The following is a 22,859-nucleotide window of genomic DNA, read 5'->3' as shown; positions in this document are numbered from 1 at the left end:
TTAAAAGTAGACATGTCAAGTTTTCTATAGATATATCTCTCATGTCTCTTCGTTGAGTATTAACTGAGTTACAGTTAATTTTAATGATGCTTTTCTAAATTAAGATCGCTACAGACCAAGGCTGCAGACACCTTGTTTTCTTTATTTTATAAACGCACAAAGTTTTGATGTTATTATATGTGTTATATATGTTATATATGTGCAAATAAAAGTAAACCCTTTGCACATTCAGTTAATGCATTGCTCTGTACGATCAAAACTGAAAGTGTAATTTAAGTGCTTTTCAGCGATATCAGGAAAAAGTGCCTCATAACACATATATGCAGGGATCGACTCCAGAGGGTTAACCAATCATTATTGCTTCATTGTTTTTAAATAATGCATTTTAAGTTTTTAGTTTTTACAACAAAAATGAAAAATATTACAGTATAATACTTCTTTGTAAATTATTATTTAAGGTAACAAAAGCATGGTTAATTTGAAGTTAACATGGCTACAAGAACGCTGATTTTTGGTGTAATTCTTGGTAAAACCATTGCTAATTTTTGTAAGGGAGCCTGAAAAGTCAGAGAGAATATTAGATGCTTGGTGGTGGTGAAAAAATAAAAATAAAAATCACAGGAATGTGCCTGAAAGTGATACACAGGCCTTGTTTTTACCTAATGATTTACAATTTATTTTAATAAATATAAATAAATAAAAAATGTATAAGGTGTGTATTGTAGCTGACACCTAAATGAAAACATTACAATTGTTTTATGACTGCAAGTCTTTCTCCTCAAATACTATTGAGCTTCAGATTTGCCTTTGAGCCCATTCAGTTGTGAAAAAGTAGCACAATTTACATATGATTTACAGTTTATTTTAATAAATATCAAAAATGTGCAAGGTTTGCATTATAGCTGACACCTAGATGAACGATTACAGTTGTTTTTATGACTGTGTCATTCATAAAATGCTATTGACTTTAGAAAAGTGTATGCTAATATTGCATGTAACTTTATACATGGTCCCTAAATTGGCGAATATCGATCGTCAACGTCAAGCGAACTTCAATGCGTGTTTTTTTGTTGTTTACTTTCTTTTCTCTGTGCCAGATTGCTGATGTCTTTTAACCATGCATAGATGTCCATCCATCAGTTATGAAAATTCAGCTGCAAACGTGAGGTGCGAGCATTTGTGAGTGCGGTTGGGGGAAGGTTTTGGGAAGGCAACTGGGATGGTGCCACCCTGGGAGTTGGTGCCCTACACAAACCACGTACCCTGCGTATAGGGAGCGGCGGTACTGCATATTCCTAGCGTTGATGTGACCAAGTTCTGCCACCACAGAGAAGTGTAATCACTCCATTATCAGGGCCTCCAGGGAAGGGCAGCTGCACATTTTCATTGCCACATGGCCAGCAGGATCCTGGGTAGGCTACCCATCCAGCTTCCCTGTGGGACCAGCCTGACATATTGGGTTATCAGGGGAGCTGGGGGACAGCCCACTTTACTGTAATGAAGAAAAACATATTGTGATGACAGTCTTGGAGCTTTCCAAATACATCATGCTATTTCTTGTATCGGTCAGTGGAGTATGACCTCAGTTTTTTGACATGAGTTATGAGTAGAATGACCTTACAGCTAAGATTATCTCTGAATTGCTAAAGAGAACTGCAGGAAAATTGAAAGCTGAATGAGGAATGGCTTCTTTGGGGTTAAATAAAACAACTGGAGTTAATTGGTATTAACTAAAGTTCGGGGCAGGGGCACGCCCAAACAATCACCTGACTTCTAAGAACCTCCATATATACCGGGCCACGTCACACCGCACTGCTAGTCTCGTTCTCTCGAAACCACCCTTCCCTCCCTTATCATCCATTTAGTCAACCTTCTCCCACATTATATCTCTATTAGGTTGTATCGGGGGGGTCCTCATGGTATGGCCTAAATATTAGGGGTGTAACGGTTCACAAAATTCACGGTTCGGTTCGATACGATACACTGATGTCACGGTTCGGTTCGGTTCGGTTCGGTTCGATACGTTTTAGATACAGCAAAATGTAAAAACATCTCAACTTTTCAGAATGCCGCAAGCGCACCGCGGGTCATGTGACAAGAACCAACCAATCAGCTTCATCCTTTCCCGTAACAACGTTGAGAGCTCAGCCAAGATGAAGGAACAGCTGATCATAGTTGTATATGGATTGCAATTTTGAAATAAATTCAGTAGCAGAGCTACTGCAAGCGATTTTTAGAGCTGCAAATCCATTTATCCTTCGCTGAAATTTCCGCGTCTCATGGAGAGAGCACGTCATTGTTGCTTAGCAAAGACAGACGCCTCAGGAGAAAGACGTGCTTAGCGTTTTCCATGCGTTTTTAGGCACGATATGTGAACGGCCCCTAAGGCGCTCGCTCACTCAGTACGCGCTGAAGGCTCGTTGCAAAATGTCTAATGCATTTAACAGACCAGAAATATAAGATCCTAAAATAACCAACAGGTCTGGTGTTTGGGTTGGATTCCCTGTAAGCTATAGTGTCTAAATGCTGCAGGGATAGCAGGGAATCCAAAGTGCACCCAAACACCAGACCTGTTGGTTATTGGAGGATCTTCTCATTTCTAGTCTGTTAAACGCATTGGCTATTTTGCAACGAGCCTTCAGCGTGTACTGAGTGAGCGAGCGCCTGCTGAGTAGCCTAACATAAACATATAAGATGGTGTTTTTTTCTTCTTCGGGAGTGTCAGGGGCGTTGCCTGTTACGTTGTTTGGGTTATTGGGCTACCTTGTTGAACGCATATCATTATATTTCTTTCTCTCTCTTTTTTTTTTTTCAAATATAATTAATTACTCCAACGAACCGTTCGGTATACATAATGCGTACCGCGTACCGAACCGAAAGCGTCGTACCGAACGGTTCAATACGAATACGCGTATCGTTACACCCCTACTAAATATATGCTAGAGACGGTACACCCACCCTGAGTCTCTCTGAGCCCTCAATTCAAGACGCCCTGATCAACCTGACCATCATCCCATTCCCTCGACCCCTTCATCCTCTTTCTACTCTTCCCCAGTTCCTTAGTTTGTGGTCCTAGCTTGTGAATATGGGTCATTTCAGTGCTCTTCACTCTGTTCCATAGGTTCCTGCTTTTTATTTTGAGCATAATGTTCTTTATCAGGAAATACATGCTTGAGTGAAAAATTGCTGCTCTTTTTCTTTTCTTTTTTTCCCCTCCCTTGAAGTTTGAATTGAACAGAAAGGATGAGATAGATTGATTTTTGTTTTGTTCTCATTTTTGTTCTGGGCAAAACATTAACTCGCAACACCCAGAAGGCGATGCAGGTGGTGAGCCACAAGGTGAGCACATGATGTTCTAGCTTTTGAAGAGATGACAGCTGTTTTCTTTAGACATCTGTCAAGTTAATTGTACATTACTGGCCCTTAAACCCTTCTTTGATTAAATATATGTTATATTACCTGGGTTACACATGAAGCTGTACATGAAGTTTTATTTACTCAGGACACAAGAAAATGCCTTTTTTATATATATATATATAAATTTTCCTTTCTTTCTCCCTCACTTCCTTCCTCCTTCTTCTTTTTTTTTCTTCTTCTTTTGATTTATTTATTTTTCTATTTTGTACAGAGCCCCATATTTTCTCAGCCACATTTGCTCATATTTACCAAGGGTGCCAATAATAGTGGAGGGCATTGTAAAAAATTACAAGCAATGTATCAATAATATGTATATACAGGCAAAGATAATATATAAGCATACAGACAAGTAACAGTAGTTTAGATTTAATCATTCAATCAGTACTAACAGCCTTGTACACATAGCATAAAATTCTCAAACTGACAGAGCAGAAACAACAAGTAAAATTAATGTTGACAGTGTTGACTCTCTATTAAACACTTATTTAAGTGAAACATAAAAGAGCCATAATAATTTAAATTTAACATTAAGTCGGGATATAGTTCCACTCATGAGAAGCTTAATGTTACTTGTGCATTAATGATGATTATAAATGTCATACAATATTTACACAAATAAATATTGTACAATATGCAGTTATTTTATGCTTTTATTAAACTGCAACATTCTGTTTTTATACTGTATTTAACAGGATCCATCTGCTCCATCTTTCTGTCCACTGAGTATCCATGGCTTAAAAACAGTTGACCCCAAAACAAAAGAGCATACCTCAGAGTATAACAGCATTGGACTTGGGTTGCTTGGAATTAATAGGTGGTCTTGCAAAAATAGCTTGGCTGTGACTTTCCATCTAAGATGCATAGAAATGTGTATGGATTTTATGAGCACTCCTCTAAGGGCAGTTATATGGCCCCTCTCATACTGAAATAAATGGAGAGTAAATTTGCCTATTCCCCCAGAGAACTGACACCTGCAGAAAGGAGGTTTGAGAGGTAATGTAGCATAGCATCTTGTTATTGAGCTGAGGGAATGGCATTCTGCATTATGCAATATTTACCTCAATGGCCGCCTCTAAGCACAGAATGAAATGCTAACTAAATGCTAGACTGTGCAGGGGACATTTATGAGATCATCAGATGACATTTAACTTGATTAACATCTTTTGAACTCTGTGTTTTATGAGTATATGTACACTGCCGTCCAAAGGCAAAGTGCAGTAAATACACATCTGGTCAAAATTGAGTTAAGTCCTAAAATGGGCTTTGTGACATCTGTTCTGTCTTGTGACAAAGTCTCCTGGTTGAATTTTGTCCCATTGCAGAGAAACAAGGTTGTCAAAATTGCAGTAACTACAAAATCCAAACTAATACTAATGCAAACCATAGTGAAGTGACTGCATTCTGGCGTTGTTTTCCAGCTAGACACCACAGATACAGAGCAGTCTGCCTTGAAATCCCATGGCCAAATTATGGTTTAACTTGTGTTTAAACGCAAATATCCAAAGACGGGTAAGGAAGATAGCAAAATATTAAGTAAGTGTATTTATTTCTTGTCTCATTAGTGTTTAGCGCAGTTGTCGTTGCTAGGAAACTCTGGTTTGTTTACTGTGTTGAGACGTGCTGCGTTTGGTCTCGTACTCTATCGCATACGTTGTCAGTGTTGTGCGCTTGCTTAGACCTTTGTTGTGATAAACAGTAAAGTACGTTCAGCTGAATTCAATTTCCATTTTGTCAGGTTTAAAAAAGATTAGTATACCGCGGCAGCGGTCGCGGCAGCCCTCCAGTTAAGCCCTCCTTGTGGGAAGATCCTTTTCCTTTTACTTGTTTCATTTCTGTTTCAGTTGTTTTTGTTTTTTTTGTTTATAACCAAATCTTACTATGTGTTTCCAGATCCCTACTATCATTACCACTCGTAAACCATGCAACACACAATGTAGACAGCGCAATCTTAACAACCTGCATACTTTGCCTATGTCTGCTAATACACTACTTTCTTTTCCTATTGGTCTCTGGAATTGCCAGTCTGCTGTAAACAAAACCGATTTCATTACTTCTATTATTAGTCATTCAAAGCTTAATCTCATGGCCCTAACAGAGACCTGGATCAAAACAGAGGACACTGCTACACCTGCAGCACTCTCCAATAATTTCTCATTTTCCCACTCTCCCCGTTTGACCGGAAGAGATGGAGGTAGTGGTCTGCTCATCTCTAATGATTGGAAATTTAATCCTTTACCATCTTTGGGTATCAACAGCTCCTTTGAATCTCATTCAGTTACTGTAACCTACCCTTTTAAAATTCATTTTTTAGTTGTCTATCGACCCCCAGGACCACTGGGTAACTTTTTTGGATGAATTAGATGTGTTGCTCTCAACCTTTTCTGAGGATGGTACTCCCCTAGTTATGCTTGGAGATTTCAACATTCATCTAGATAAACCTCTGTTTGCCGATTTCCACACTCTGCTTGCCTCTTTTGATCTCAACCGAGTGTCAACTACTGCTACTCACAAATCAGGCAACCAACTGGACCTTATTTATACACGAAACTGTTCTACTGATCATGTTCTGGTTACTCCACTGCACACGTCGGATCACTTCCTCCTAACTCTTAACCTCAACATGATCCCTGACACATCACTTACCCCTCCACATGCCATCTTTCGACGTAACCTACGCACACTTTCACCCTCCCGGCTATCTGCAATGGTTTCATCTTCACTTCCTTCCCCTAAACTGTTTGCATCTTTGGATGCTAACAGTGCTACTGATACTATCTGCTCCACTCTTACATCTTGTTTAGACACTGTTTGCCCCCTATCTTCCAGGCCAGCCCGTAACACCCCTTCTGCCCCTTGGTTATCTGATGTTCTACGCGAACACCGTTCTAAGCTTAGAGCTTCTGAAAGGGTGTGGCGCAAGTCTGATCTGTTAACTACAAGTACTGATCTTATTGTGTATCAGTCACTCCTATCTTCTTTCTCTGCTAATGTCTCCTCTGCTAAAAGGACATACTACCAAGACAAAATTAACAATTCATCTAACTCTCGCATGCTTTTTAAAACATTTCACTTCTTTGTCCTCCTCCTTCTCCTCCTGCTTCATCTCTAATATCTGCTTTGCAACGTTTTTCATTAATAAAATTAAACATATTAGTGCACAATTTTCCACACCACAGTCAGTCAAGCTCATATCACCAACAAACTAACACTCATTTACATCCTTCTCTTCACTCTCTGAGGCAGAAGTGTCAAAACTCATCCTTTCTAATCACCCTACAACTTGCCCGCTTGATCCAATTCCATCTCATCTCCTTCAAGCCATTTCTCCTGAAGTTGTACCTGCACTCACTCACATCATCAACAATTGCCTCCACACTGGTGTTTTTCCCTCATCATTTAGACAGGCACGTATAACTCCACTACTTAAGAAACCCAACCTCAACCCATCTCTTTTAGAGAACTACAGACCAGTTACCCTTCTTCCTTTTATTGCAAAAACACTTGAACGAGCTGTGTTCAAACAAGTCTCTACATTTCTCACACACAACAATCTCCTTGACAGCAACCAATCTGGCTTCAGAAGTGGACATTCAACTGAGTCGGCCTTGCTCTCAGTTGTTGAAGCTCTAAGACTGGCAAGAGCAGAATCCAAATCTTCAGTACTTATCCTGCTTGATCTGTCCGCTGCTTTTGACATGGTTAACTACCAGATCCTCCTATCAACGCTACTGGCGAAAGGCATCTCAGGAACAACACTTCAATGGTTTGAGTCTTACCTATCAGATAGGTCCTTCAAAGTATCTTGGAGAGGTGAGGTGTCCAAGTCTCAGCATCTAACTACTGGGGTGCCTCAGGGCTCAGTTCTTGGACCACTTCTCTTCTCTGTCTACATGGCATAATTAGGTTCTGTCATTCAGAAACATGGCTTTTCATACCACTGCTATGCTGATGACACTCAACTCTACCTCTCATTCCATCCTGATGATCCGACGGTAGCTATTCGCATCTCAGCTTGTCTAACTGACATTTCTTCCTGGATGATGGACCATCACCTTCAACTCAACCTTGCCAAGACAGAACTGCTTGTGATTCCAGCAAACCCATCATTCCATCACAATGTAACGATCAAGTTAGGCACATCAACCATAACTCCTTCAAAAACAGCTAGAAACCTTGGAGTTATGATTGATGATCAGCTGACTTTCTCAGACCACATTGCTAAAATGTCCGATCCTGCAGATTTGCTTTATTCAACATCAAGAAGATCAAGCCCTTTCTTTCGGAACATGCTGCACAACTCCTTGTTCAAGCTCTTGTTCTGTCCAGGCTTGACTATTGCAATGCCCTCTTGGCAGGTCTTCCAGCCAATTCTATCAAACCTTTACAGTTAATTCAGAACGCGGCAGCAAGATTAATTTTTAATGAGCCAAAAAGAATACACGTCACACCTCTGTTTATCAATTTGCACTGGCTTCCAATAGCTGCTCGCATAAAATTCAAGGCATTGATGTTTGCCTACAAATCTACCACTGGCTCTGCACCCATTTACCTAAATTCGTTACTTCAGACTTATGTGCCCTCTAGAAGCTTGCGTTCTTGAAGTGAATGTCGCTTGATTGTTCCATCCCAAAGAAGCACAAAGTCACTTTTACGGACTTTTAAATTAAATGTTCCCTTCTGGTGGAATGAACTCCCCAACTCAATCCGAGCAGCTGAGTCCTTAGCCATCTTCAAGAATCGGCTTAAAACACATCTCTTCCATCTTTATTTGACCCTCTAACTTTAACACTCACTATTCTAATTCTATTCTTTAAAAAATCTAACTACCTTTCTAATCTTTTTGTATTCTATTTTCTTTTCATTTATTATGCAATTGTATATGTATGTGTGTGTGTATGTGTAAAGACCTCTAACTAGCTTGCTCTATTCTTTTATTTTTTTTATTCTATCTGTTTTCTTTTTATTTATTATATTAGTTAAAATCCCATGCTACGTGTACTGTGTTAACCTAACTGAGACTTGTTATAGCACTTATATAGCATTGCTCTTTTTGATGTTTTTGATTGCTTCCACTGTCTTCATCTGTAAGTCACTTTGGATAAAAGCATCTGCTTAATGAATAAATGAATAAATGTATAAATATTAACTCCTAGCAAGGCAAATTACAGCTTTAGAGTCAGTTAACATTACCTAGCCATTCACTCGCAAATTAAACAGCCTACCTGCATTGCTTCATATCCACCAACATAATAATGATCTGACTTATAATCGCATTGATGTTTGTTGATTTGGACATGTCTCCGCATTCCAGGCAGCTAATCCAATTGTAATAACAGGGGTTTTCCTTCAAAAGTTAGCTGGCTCCAGTAAAGTTATATAATTCATCAGAGCATTCTGTATGAAAGTTATACAGAACACAGTCTGTCCCCTATTCACAGTCATGTGCCATTTGATATGACTACCAGACCATGAAAATAACAAATTCTTATTCTATTTAACTGATAAGTAATTTTGTTTGCACAAATCACCGTTTCCTTTGTTAACACATTCGAGGAAGGATTGCAGACTGCAGACATAGACGTGGTACGGTACAAATATTTTGAGCATCCCTTATTCTGTCCCTTATTTTCCTATAAAAAATCACAATTATCCCTTATTTTCCTTTATGACATCCATAGTTATATTGTTAGAAAAAGTTTAAGGCACCATTTAGGGGTAAATAAGTTACACTGGGTGCGCATTTTAGCTTTTGTACCTTAAATTGTCCCATTTATAGCTTTGTACCCTTTTTCTTTCTGTGTGATGGGCAATGTTTTTAGTAGAGTTTGATGCAATTATGAGCACAAAATGCTGTAATTTTTTTTTTTTTTCTGTTTTGTCTCACAACATTAAGACGAAAGCCAAATCAAAGCAGGTTATAAAAGTGACATCGTTTTTTAAATGGTGCTTTCTCATTTCATTCTCTCAGTTGTTATATACAGTTACAGCCCACAGTGCCCTCAACTAATATCGGCACCCTTGATAAATAAGAAAAAAGATGGCTGTGAAAATAAATCTGTATTGTTTATCTTTTTGATCTTCATTAAAAAAAGTCACAACATTCTAACTTTTCATGGAAGTACACCAGCTGAAATTGAGGGGAAACCACTGATCTATAATATAGAACTGGATTGCTCATGACGTCATTAAAGTGAAGCCGCTGCGCCGCCATATTGGTAATCCATAGTGTGCGAAAACATTCCATTGAATTAATAGGAATTTGTATGATTTTAATGAGAAAACATCACCTAACAAGTCAGTGTTTATAAATATGAAGTATCACTGTACATTATTACAATGCTAACACCCTAGGCATGTAAACGATTATTTTTTAAATGTCGGGAATTTCCCCTACTTATTAAAAAGCTACATTCATTACAGTAGTGAGCATCATGAACATGATAAACATCAGAGGGGCACGACCTCAACACATATAACAAACTACAAAGTGTTCGTTCTGAAATCTGAATTTATTCAGAGAAATAACTGACTATATACAGTACAGATTTAAGAAATAAATACAAAGCTTTATTTCCCAGATAGTAAATTATTATTTTTTATTTCATTATAGAGAAATATTAACAACATAACTGTATAATTCATTATAATATATTAAAATCCATTTCTGATACTATGTTCGTTTAATAATTCCCGAATAATTTTGTTCATAAAGAAATAAGCCATTTTTGTGTTTGATCAGTTACCTGTGTCGTCAGTGCGCAGTAGACACACCCAGCTACACGATTTAAATATATCGCTTTTCCTGTCCCAAAAGACCGTAAACACTGAAGATAACATCTGAAATAAACATTTCTTCATTACACATAACATAAAAACGAGTCCCGTTTGACTGATCAGCTTCAAATCGAGTTATTTTAGGACAGCGGTTTGAATGTAACTCAATGGTGCTCTCTGCTGGTAGGGATTAGTAAGATGGCGGCTCGAACACTTCCGGTGGCTTCACTGCCTGTTGGCAGTTTAGAACGCGATGAGCGATCCAGTTATATATATAGATCAGTGGGGGAAACTCAAATTATGAAATAATAGCATGCTCTCTCGAGAAGCGCTGTGATCCACACACCTTTCATCTGATGGGGGCATAACTTAGCGATCAGCTTTTTGCACAAATAATTATTTCTCTTTTTTTCATCTTCTTCAACACTTTTCATATATGTGTGTGTGTTTTGAGGAAAATGTGGCAGTATCTGCATGATTACCATCTATATGACTGATAATCAGTGTGTGATAGACAGCTATCATTGTGAATGCGCTCTATATGAATAGAGTGTGATCATTGAATATACGGCGCATCTGTATGATTGCCATCTGTATTAAGGCCATCAGCATGTCATTATCGACTGTTTGAGTGTCTATCATTGTAAATGCTGTATTTCTATCAATCTCATGATGTACTAATTGGCATAGGCCTATAGTTAATTCATATAATTTTTTAATATATCATATAATAATATAATTCTTATTATTACTCAAATTATTTTTAATGTATTTTTCTAGTGCTCAAATAAATCATTTATCCAATGTTGAAGATTCTGCCTATAATTTTATAATGGTTGCACTTTATTTTACAGTACGTGTACTAACATGTACTTATAGTGTACTTACAGTGTATTTATCTAAGAAAGTTCTGGTAACACAAGGTAACTACATGGGGTAGGGTTAGGTTTAGGGGTAGGTTCAGGGTTAGTACCTAGTTATTACATAGCTATTTTAATTACTATAACAAGTACATGGTATGTACATGAGGAACAGGACTGTAAAATAAAGTGCTACCTTTATAACTATGCAGTGGTATGTTTAAGTACTAAAATAGTAAGTAAAACCCTTAAATTTTTTGGTAAATATATTGTCTATCTAGACATAGTCTTAGAAAAATGGTTGCAGGAATCTAATTTTTCATGGTATCTTCTTCAGATTTGAAATAGAAACTCATGAGACATGTGACTTTCAACCCATTAATTCTCTGGATTACTCCAGGAATGATGTCATGTATTTTTATATGAAAAAAAAAACCCGGTGTGTTAAAAAAAAAAAATGTTTCCAGGGCTCTTCAGTGTCTAAAACTTTTTATCTTTTTCAGCATTATCAATGGGTTCTTCTTTCCAAAGACACCAAAATTGTGTGTGTAGCACACTGAAGTCAGGAACTATTAAAATGTTAAGTTAGGAAGGTAATTTTCAGTTGTGAGTCCCATAATGGGGGTTCTGGTTAACAGGTTAAAAGGTTTGTTCATCCAAAAATGAAAATTAGCTTGTGTTTTACTCACACCTCGAGGCATTATGTGTATATGACTTTCTTCTTTCAGAGGAATTGTTTTGATGTTTAATAAAAAATTGTCCTGGCTATTCCAAGCTCTATGATTGCAAGGGGTGAGTGTTTTAGTTAAACACAGTCCACAAGTCGTCAAATAAAGCATGCACATCCATAATCAAACATACAGCACATGGATCCGTTGGATAAATAAAGGCCTCCAGTAGTGAATCCATGCATTTTTGTAAGAAAAATATCCAGATTTTAAACATAATAAACACTTTTTTCTCACTTCCTTGATCTGACATACACGAAAGCCGGTCCAGCGGAATATTTGATGACTTGTGGACTGTTCAACTGCATCACCCGCTGACTGCAATAATAGAGCTTGGAATAGCCGGGACGACATATTCAGCCCTGCACCGCATGACTGATATTGCTTGCTGTGTCCTGTGTAGCTTTTGAACTGGGATTGATTGCGTTACACATCTGAAGCGCATGCGTGCTAGAGTGGCAAAGATAAGGGCAAACATAATTTAAATAATAATATTGCATTTAGTTTTGAGTAGTATGAGGCTTCAAAGCATTTTAGATTGTTTCTTTTTTTGTGTACGTTCATAGAGGGAGAGGTGGGCATGCACCGGTGGCTAGTCTGTGCAAAAGATCCAACAAATTGGTTGTTTACAGTGTTTCAATGACGATTACAAAGAACAGGTTTCTTCAAATCCAACACTGGAGAGGTCATTGTCCTGCAGAGTTTAGCTCCAACCGTGATAAAAAACTCAGTTGCCTGTAGCTTTATAGTTCCTCTGAAAACCTTTACAAATAATTTGCATATTTTAGTTTTTTGTTCAATTGTAAATAATTTATTTACATCATTAAGAGATTTGCACAAGAGTTAACTAAACTATGCAAACATTAAACTTTGACGAAATTGTCTTGCTTTGATCTACAATGCGCTCCATTAACTAAAAATTAAACTATTAAATCTGCTATAAAATTGAATTGTATAAAAACTAAAACTGAAAATAAAATATATAAAAACTAAATAAAAATGTGTTTACAAAATAAAAACGAAACTAAAACTAACAATTAATGAAAATAACTAAAACTAAACTGAAATGATAGGAAATTTGAAAACGATATTAATAAAATACATTTTATAGATAGATTTGAAGATATATACACACCTTGTCTTCTGTTTCTCATTTTGCGCTGCTGCCGTCTGTGGATTAAAAAATAATGCACTGAAAGACAGGGAGGAGCCAAAAGAAGTCTGCCGCTGATTTCACATGAAATTTAAAGAGGACTGAGGCGAACACAAATTTGTGGACAGTTCATGGAACTATAGGGACTAGCCCTCCTAAGAATGGCCTAGCGACGCCTATGACTCCAGACATCCAGGGGGTTTGGTATGTAAGTAGGGAGCTTTGGAGATGATCCTTTTAATTTAGTGGGAGCCTGTGTGCTGTAAGAGCCAAGCTGATTCACTTCCTGTGGATGATGCCATCTGCTTGGGAGCAGCAAACAAACAGACAGACCAAACAAAGGCAAAGCTTTCTTCACTGTCAGTGCGTGAAGCATGCAGAGTTGGGTGCAGCTCAAATAAGGTTGAGACTTAATTTTATTTTCTAAATTAAGACTGTAAATGAGATGCGAAGGTTTTGCCTTTTGCATATGTATGCAGTTTTTTTTATTATTATATATGTTTTGATTGTCTGGGTAAAATATTTGTATTATTTTAATGTGTGTGAGTGAGTAAGTAAGTATGTAAGTACATAAATATGTAGATATTATTAGGTAGTTGTCTTTTACCATAATGCCACAATTAACTGAACCTGTCTTTATTTGAATAACTAATTGATTATTTATTTATTTATTTATTTATTGAACCAAGTGAGCAAATTGACAGTTAATTAAGATGTATTTTATGTCGTTCTAGTTACAATATTTTAAGTAAAACATTTTCTTGGAACTATTATTTATTTGTTAATTAATTTAGAGTTTGACTTTCCATCCTGTTACCTATAACTAAAAAAACACCTTGAATGACATCATCCTATAGGAAGTAAAATATATATTTTTTTTATTAATGTTTTTTTATAATGTATTTTGTCATACCATCTTTTGGAATTCACAATGTTTCTTGGCAGATATCGTACCTCCATAGTTAGAGATTCTTTTTCTATTCATGACAGATCTTTTGAGTTCCACTGCTGTCTTCTTTCTTTCACTCCTCCGCTTTTTTTTTTTAGTTAGGGACAAAATCACTAGCTTGTCACCAGCAGCCTGTGAAAAGAGCATATTTCAACACCTTGACAGTTTCGCTGTCATGATACCTCTGGATGACATCAAACTACTAAAGCCTACATTAGTCCCCTGCTGTTATTGAAGAGAACTCTGTTGGTATATGTTAAGCGTAGAGGCAGGAGTGCAAACAGATGGTTTTCATTCAGTAGAGAAGTTGTCTACTGAACAATTGAATACAGTATATAATGCAAAAGTCGGTAAATACTGTACATAATGCATGTATGAAAACCTTTGTAATATAATCACATTGTAAATTGTCATTTGTTTTAGAGAACATTTCTTGTTGATAAAAATCTGCAAATGTCATAGTGTACTGTACTCACTGCCTAACCTACAATATATATATATATATATATATATATATATATATATTTTTTTTTTTTTTTTTTTTTTTTCTGTGGAAGACAAAAGATTTGAAGAATCTTTCATTGTATGGACATTTTAAAACACAAACAACATCTTTAGATGGCATTAAATTCTAGGCAGTTCAATTGGACAACAGTCGTATTGTATTCAGTGACAGTCACCAAAAAGCATGCATTTCATCATTCATTCAGTGGTTTGGTTGACCAACATCCCTTGAAGGCAAGACGACATAACAGCATGCTGGAAAGCACAAACAGTAGCCTATTTTCTCTAAAGGACAGGATGTGAATCTTTACAATTATTAATATCACAGAATTGTTTCTTCAATGTGGATGCTGTCTACTGTGTCTTTGGACAGTAGTAGACGGCATCCTACTATGCTGTGTGGAGCTTGAAACTGCTTTCTCCTGTGATTTTCATCAAGTTGGGACCAAGCCAAGGGTTATTCTTTGTTCATGAGTACAGTACATTTATTCCCAGAGTAATGGACTGGCAGATAAAAAAAAATCATCTTCCTTTGCAAATAATTGTTTGTATGAATGTGTTGGTTTTTTATTTAATTTTATTTATTTATTTTGGCTCTGCATGTTTCTCCAAAGAAGCTATGCATTATTTATATGAATGGCATTTATACTAAGGTGTTTTCCCTGGAATGGAGCCTGTACGGAGATCTACATAACAACAGACATCAAAAGATTGTGGAATATAAATTGAATGCTTTACTATAAATGCCTTACTATGAATCCAAGCACAAAGCCATCTGAATGCATCAGGTGTTTGAAAGGGACTGAATAGTAGTGTTTAAAAATGCATGGAAGTGTGAATGTGCCGATTCTCCTGCAGGGGCTTGGGGGTGATGTATGGACATTTTATTGAGCAGTGAGTGGTTTTGAATGTGATGTATTAACAGGCAGTGCATTGGAAGGCATAGCCCGGCGGAGGAAGTGATGACTCCATTTCATAGGATGTTGATTACATTACTTCGTGATGATGAATTAGTTTAATTAAATCCAACCAATGATTTACAGAGGATACATGCCAATATGCAGTGAGAAACAATGGGATCTGTGCATGTTGCCCTGTGGACTTTCTTATTGAACTTTCTTTTAAGGGATGGCAGAGAAGCTGAAGATTGCAGGTTTGATCCCCCACTTGGAGCCGCTATCTTGTCTGTTGTGCCATTCTGTGGCATTCACTGTACAATTCTGTTACTGGTACTTTAAATCATTTATTTGATGAGTACAAATTATATATACTTGTTGATTTTAAGTAATTTTAATCTGTTCCAATTTTATGAAGCTATTATTTATTCATAAATCCCAAGAATCAAAAGTAGTTCCAGTTTTCAGTTAATGAACGTAAATTACATATTCTCCAATCCAATAAAGTGCAAAGTCTAATATTTCAAATTCAAATTTTATTCGAATTTTCAAACAATAAATATCATTTTGTCGAGTGTCAAATGAAAGACTGCTGTAGCAACTCAGCTTAAGAGAAGCAGGAAGTGCACGTGAACTAATCACCTCCTCCACTTTAATACAAGTTATAGCACAAAATAAACATGAATGAAAATCTGAAGGTATGTTAAAAGAAATAGTACAACTTACCGAAATCTATGAAAATCTACAAAAAAATATGTCACGTAAAGTTCTATTCACCTCATAAATAAACATATTTGGTGACCATAAACTCGTTAGACAGCTAAAAAAAAAAAAAAAAAAAAATACTTCATAACACATTTTTGCAGCATTAATTAAGATATTTTACTTTACTGGTGAGACAAATTGCCATGTTGAATTGGAACCTAATTGAACTGCAAGCTTGTGTATCAAAATTGTATCGAATCAGTAAATATGTGTCAATACCCAGCCCAAATATAATTTATATAAAAATTATATATATATATATATATATTTTTTTTTTATGTTTATCTCCATAGGCCTTAATTAGGTTGTAAGCTGTGCCATTAAAACACATCCTCATCTAAAATTACTGGCTAGTCTTTAAAATTCAATAAATCCAAGTTTTTTTTTTTCATTAGAGCTCCATATAGTATATAAACATGGGAGAGAGGCATGTTGAGATAACAGAAGTGGACAGTTTGACTTGGAGCTAATCTCTTTGACATTTGAAGATAAACCCAGGTTGACATTGGAACGAATGCCACTGTCTCTCTGACCCAACTTTAGGAACACAAAGTACAACTCTGTATCCCATGTAAATGGCAGATATATCTTCTGAGAGGAAAGTAAGGAGGGAAATTACAATGCTTCTCTCTTAGGATAGTGAAAAATACACAATGCCACAGCACCTACACCATCTTGACAGATTGCTGTACTGTTGCCAAGAGCATCCATAAGCGACTGATAGCTAAAAGAGCTAATAAACAGCAAGAAGGAATTCTAGTGACATTTGTACGTAACCACGAGGGTTGTGGCTGCTCTGTCAAAGGTGTTCAGTTTTCAGAGTACTTCAATCCTTGTTTATACAGGTGAGTTTAGACTAGGTTTGTGTATCCTGAAGGAAATAACCACTGTTTACAAAGCAGAAAAATATTATTGAGTTGTAGGTTTTCAGCTTTGATTTTGTGTAAATGAAAGCCACACTAACAACACGTCATGTTTTCTTACTTTAAGAAATGCCTTTGAGACTCTTATTTTAAAATGTCTGCAGAAGAAAGAAAGTCGTACAGGTTTGGAAAAACATGAGGGTGAGTAACTTATGATTGAATTGAGGTTGAGCTACCCTTGTGGATTTTTAGTACAAAACAACATAGAGTTCATCTGTACGTATTACTACTCAGGAAATGGAGAGAGAGATATGCTCACCAGTCATAGTGCACCACCTGCGTGAGTACTTCATGAAGTGTGTCTAAAAAATAATCTGTTTGTAATCGGATAGACATCTCAATCAGACTGAAAAACCTTCATGTAAATACGTTAATCGATCCGATTGAACCTGATCAGAATTAAATTTCTATTGGATTGAAGGGGGTGATTTATTTATTTTCTAATAGATTGATAGTGGATGTGAACACTCAATCGGATTGAACCCCAAAACCGAAGGGACTGCGCATGTGCAATGATGCAGAAATAGCATAATGAATAAAGTGTTGTATAAATCCATGTCCTGTCATAATAAAACTCCCCTTTCACCCTGAAACTGTGAAGTGGCGCAGGACAACCTTCTCACCCACAGGCATGAAGCGTGGGGAGTGGCATTTTTACTGAATGTATGAGCAGCATGGCACAGCGGTTTTTATGTATAATTATCCATAAATGGATAAATATTAATTATGTTGTTAAAAACAAATAGAGAAGCCATTTAGGAGAGTGACTATTATGTGCAAACAGTGAGAAACTATATTTGTGCAGTGTGCACCTCAAAAAAATCAATTCCGATGTGAAGCTTGTGACATTTTAATGCACATCAACCCGATCACTTTCTTTAGTGTTCATGTGAACACTACATTCAGATTCATCAATTGGAATGAATTCTGTCCAACTGAACCAAAAATTGTGCATGTAAACGTAGCCAGTGAAGAAATTGAGGGTCAGTGTGGAATAAAGGCAGCTGAATATAAAGTACATTACATACATAATAAATTCAGCTAAGATTTCTTGCTGGGCAAAAAAAAGGTGTGTGTGTGTGTTTCTTATCTTAGCTGTAAGGGTGACCAGCAAGTTTGTTTGATTTTCTTATTTTCATCCAAGCTTTGAAGAGATATAAGTTCCTTGAAATCAAAGTGTTGCCACAAAAAAATATTAGCCTTATTTGCACATATAAGAAAAATGCATAGGTGATTGTGCTCTTGTGCAGTATGATGATTAAATAAGCATATTGAGGCCTCATTTTCTGAGAACCCCATATGAAGCCCCATGACCTCTTTCTTCTCTAAAATAGACAGCATGTAAACCATGGACTGAGCCATGTCTTTAAGGAATAACCATTGTAGAGTTGTCTTTTGGCTTATGTTTTTATTGGACCTGAGGCTTTTCTTTGGCTCTGAGAGATGCTGGTGAAAGTAGAGCTCGGAAGGCATTCCCAGGGACCTCATGTACTGCAAACAGTTTGCTTTCCTGTCCAAGGTTAGTTAGACTTTTCTTTCTCGAAAACCAGTACATAGAACATTTCAAATGTGACTGACCTAGAGCAAAGGAGGGAAAATAAATACTGTGTCTGACTGTATGTGTAGGAGAGAGAGAGAAAAGTGATTGCAGAAAGGAGGATAGAGGAAGACACTCTTGCAATAAACAAGAAATGACTTTAGGAGCGTTTAAAATGTGGGAGTTTAATATACAGTGTCCGCAGTGTTATACAAACATTTATACACTGGCAAAGCCATACACATAATCATGAAAAATAATAACTGGTTTACTACAGAATAGTGGAGAGTCGGGTCATTTGTGGTAGTGGGTATCCCTCTTAATCTACGCATCATTGTTGTGACCTTAGAAATGGACTGCCCATTCACCGTCCAGACATTCTGAATAGTTTATTTTATACATATTTTATGTATACAGTATACTTTTTATGTATACTGGGGCTTGTTTATTTTATACATATATTATGTATACAGTATACTTTTTATGTAAATCACATGTTGATTAATTATTTGATTTGATTAATTGTTAATGCTAATTTGAAATAATATAATTATTATTACAATTATTTTCAGGTGTTCTAATCACATTAGTTTTTACTGTGATTTCAAAATTGATGGTGAGAATGATATTTCACAGGTTTTGGTATCAGCTACTGAAATGTTGGCATTGTGTCAATCCTTGCCATGAAATTCTTTTAATCATTTTCCTCAAAGAATTCATTATTTTAGATTCCTTGATTAAAGTCAGAATGGATGATTTCATATGAAAGCCTTTCGTTACACATTAAGTAGATGGATTAGCAACTCCCAGCTGATTCTTTCACTTTGAGAAAAGAGGGTAAATATCACCATGGCTTTTTAATTAAAAGCAAAATGTGAGTGACAGGGAAAGGGTTTATTTTGGCAGTGGACACTACATTTTTTAAAGTGACACTACAGCCATTTCAGCAAATTAATGAAAAGGCCAAAATGCTGTTCAGTTGTGGAGGCCCTACTTTGTATGGAGCAGGAGTGTAGTCTCCATCTGTATGCTTATTGTTGAGTCCAAATCATTTGATTTCCTGAGACTCCTGCTTTTTGGGGGGGAACTAATTAAGACTCGTATTTACATTTCATCATGGAGGCCTTTTACCACCAGACTCAGACAGCTGGCATCACAGAAGACCTTGAACTGTAATGAATTTTAGTGAGATAATGTGTGAATTTGTAAGAAAATGTAAAATCATTTTATATATATATATATATATATATATATATATATATATATATATATATATATATATATATATATATATATATATATATATATATATATATAAAACAAGTTTTAGTTCAATTACATCAACTTTAGGCTAGCTCCTCTTTACCACCAGAGGTTGAATAAAACTTAGATGCATTATTCATTATGCACGGTCCTGTGGAGTTGGTCATTTGTTTTATTTGTTTCGTAGAGTGAAACCTATGACAAATCTCATGCCAATTAAATAAATAGCTGGAAGAAGGTTCAGATTTATTCTCTCTAAATGCTCCTGTTTGTTGATCTGTTTTAAATTAGATACACAGAACATTGTGCTATGTACACTTTTAAAGTAATAGTTTACCCAAAAATGAAAATTTGCTCAAAGTTTACTAACCTTCAGACGATCAAGATGTAGATGAGTTTGACAGAACAAAACAGAACAGATCTGGAGAGATTTATCATTACATAAATTTCTCTCCAATGGATCCTCTAGAGTGAGTGGGTGCCGTCATAATAAGATTTGAGTTCGTCATTTGACATCTTGTAAAGTGAAAAGCTGCATATTTGTATTAAATTCTGCATTAATATGTTTTTAACTTCAAACAGTTGCTTCTGGCTAAAATACGAGTCATCTATGCAAAATATAGATCAATATTGAAACAGTCGTCTTGAGTGAATCAGGTGAGAAATAATCACATATCAAACACTGTTCTAAAAACAGTTTTAAAATGTGAGAGGACAACAGGAGATGGATTTTTTTCAAAGGAGGAAGAGTTATTATGGATTATGGAATTTTTTTTTTTTTTTTTTGCTTGAAGTAATGGTTAGTTAATAGTTAATTAGGTTAGTGAGGTTAGGTCATAGTTAATGATGGATTTTTTTTTTCTTCATAAAAACACATAGCTTTTCTTTTTACAAGACATGTAAGATAAAATTTCAAAGAGACATAAATGTGCAAAGCGAATTCACTATAGACTATTATACAAGGTTTTTTTTTTTTTTTTTTTTTTTTTTTTGGACAGTTCTCCTACATGTACTTTAAGTATGATAAGCATGTGTTTTCCGCCTCCACTTTCATGAGTTTTCTCATGATGGAAGATGTTTCACCATGAGTGCTATCTGGCTTCTAAATTGGTACAGGGTGAAAATAATTTCCTATCATCCCTCAACTGCAGAGACACCATCTGTGTTATCCAGCACGGTGCATCTGAAACTCCTGAATATTCATCTCTCCCTCTCATCTGATTAGATTAATCCCCAATCAGTTTGTGAGTGGAATGATTCTGTATTTGACAATGTGGTTTTATTAAGATAATCACAGTTTGTCACAGCCCCTCACTCCACTGTGTTAACAGAGCAATACATGTGGCATGGGCTCCTCAATTGTTTTGTTGTTGTATTTACTCATGAATAATGGAAAAGTGCCTCATGAATGCATGATTAGAGAGATGTTGGCAAGTGTATCTATACAGTTTTAATTGAAAATTAGCATGGGTATTAATCAACCTATATTGGGCCTCAAAATCCCTCTGTCACTGTACAATTTGTACGTATTTGTTTGTATGTATGGCCAAGGATTGAAACAATGACATTTTAATTGAAATGCCTGTCCTGTATCTTCTCCTCCAGCTCTCTGAAGAAAAGCCACAAAGTTGTGAGGTTGATTAGCCTGCCTTTTGGACTCACGTTTGAAATATGAGTATGCAAAGTTCAGGTCACTTACATTTGACTTTGCCTAATTTAGAATATCCTTGGGGGAAAAGGTGGTCAAAAAAAAAAAAAAAAAAAAACCTTTCGGCACATTTCCATAGCTGAGAAAAAGGGAAACGTCTGTGAGAACAATGAGATACTTTTGTGAAATGTGACAAGCATAAATGATTTGGCAGATAAATCATGTGCTTGTTATATATTAAGGGATGACATTCCCCCATTAAATGACCCACTTATTTATAGTGTCATTTTATCTTATGAAGTCTAAATGAAAACTGATGAATAACCCTTCCTCTCAGAGTATGTTTTCAGTGGTGTAGGATCAGCGCTCGGAGGAAACTGGGACTCTGAAGATTTGTAAGAGGTCCAGTCACATGAGCTATAACTCTCATGCTAAGTAGCTGTGTTGCAGTTATGGTAATTGATACCAGTGTAGTCAAGGTGCAATGTGACATATTCACAGTGTGCGAGATGGAAGTCTAGGTTTCACTTAGACATATTTTATGCGTTTGTGTGGCTGCTCAAGCAGATGGGGGTCACCTATGTGCCTCATGAATCTTTAAACAGCTGCTTTGGTGCAGCCATGTCAATAGATATCTCTGAAGCTTTGGCTCCGTCTCTCTCTTTCATTCTCTCTTTCTCTTGCTCTTTTTCTCTCACACACAGAGTGATTCAGAATAGCATAGTAGCATAGCCTACATGCGAACGTCTGCTTACTGTACAGAGTAATGCCTTCAAGTAAACACATTTGCATTTGTGGCTGCGTCTACACACTGTTGATGTATTTATTTATTTATTTCTGTTAATGGAGGAGAGGGCTACTTACAGCAATGCTATCATTTACCGCATGAAATCTGCTTTATTGAATTCATCATTTATCTAATCAATGTCTTTGCAGATTTTTGAACAATATTGTTTCTATAGGGTTTTTGCTACATATTGATTCTAATCAGTGTGTAATATTTGTTTATTTTATTATATAAATGTTATTATTAATATTTTTTTTGTCTTATATATTCATAACTTAGCTTATAGAAAGTATGTTTAAAATGGTTCAGCAAACTTATTGCATTGTATGTATTCTGCATTTATTTGATCAAATACATAAAAAAAGTAATATTGAGGAATACTTAATATTTAAAATGGCTGTTTACTACTTTCATATATTTGACAGTGTAACTTAAGTATGCGATGCAATGCTGAATTTTCAGCAGCCTTTACTTCAATCTTCAGTGTCACATGATCCTTCAGAAATCATTCCAATGTTCTGATTTGGAGCTCAAGTAAAATTTTTATTATTATCATCAATTTTGCGAATGGTGTTTTTTTTTTTTTTCAGGATTCTTTGATGAATAGAAGGTTCAAGAGAACAAAATTTTTTCGAAATATAAATCTTTTGTAACT

The 22,859-nt window shown here is 36.1% G+C and overlaps 1 protein-coding gene across 5 annotated transcripts in view; it reads left to right on the top strand.

Annotated features, from left to right (window-relative positions):
• The window catches only part of lrp1bb (low density lipoprotein receptor-related protein 1Bb), a 250,801-nt gene that overhangs the window by 68,485 nt on the left and 159,457 nt on the right, over nucleotides 1-22,859 (top strand). The window lies entirely within an intron of this gene.

The sequence above is a fragment of the Carassius auratus genome, chromosome 34 (assembly GCF_003368295.1).
Source record: "Carassius auratus strain Wakin chromosome 34, ASM336829v1, whole genome shotgun sequence".
Taxonomy (NCBI): domain Eukaryota; kingdom Metazoa; phylum Chordata; class Actinopteri; order Cypriniformes; family Cyprinidae; genus Carassius; species Carassius auratus.
The sequence above is the reverse complement of the archived record's forward strand: the minus strand, read 5'-3'. Positions and strand labels throughout refer to the sequence as shown.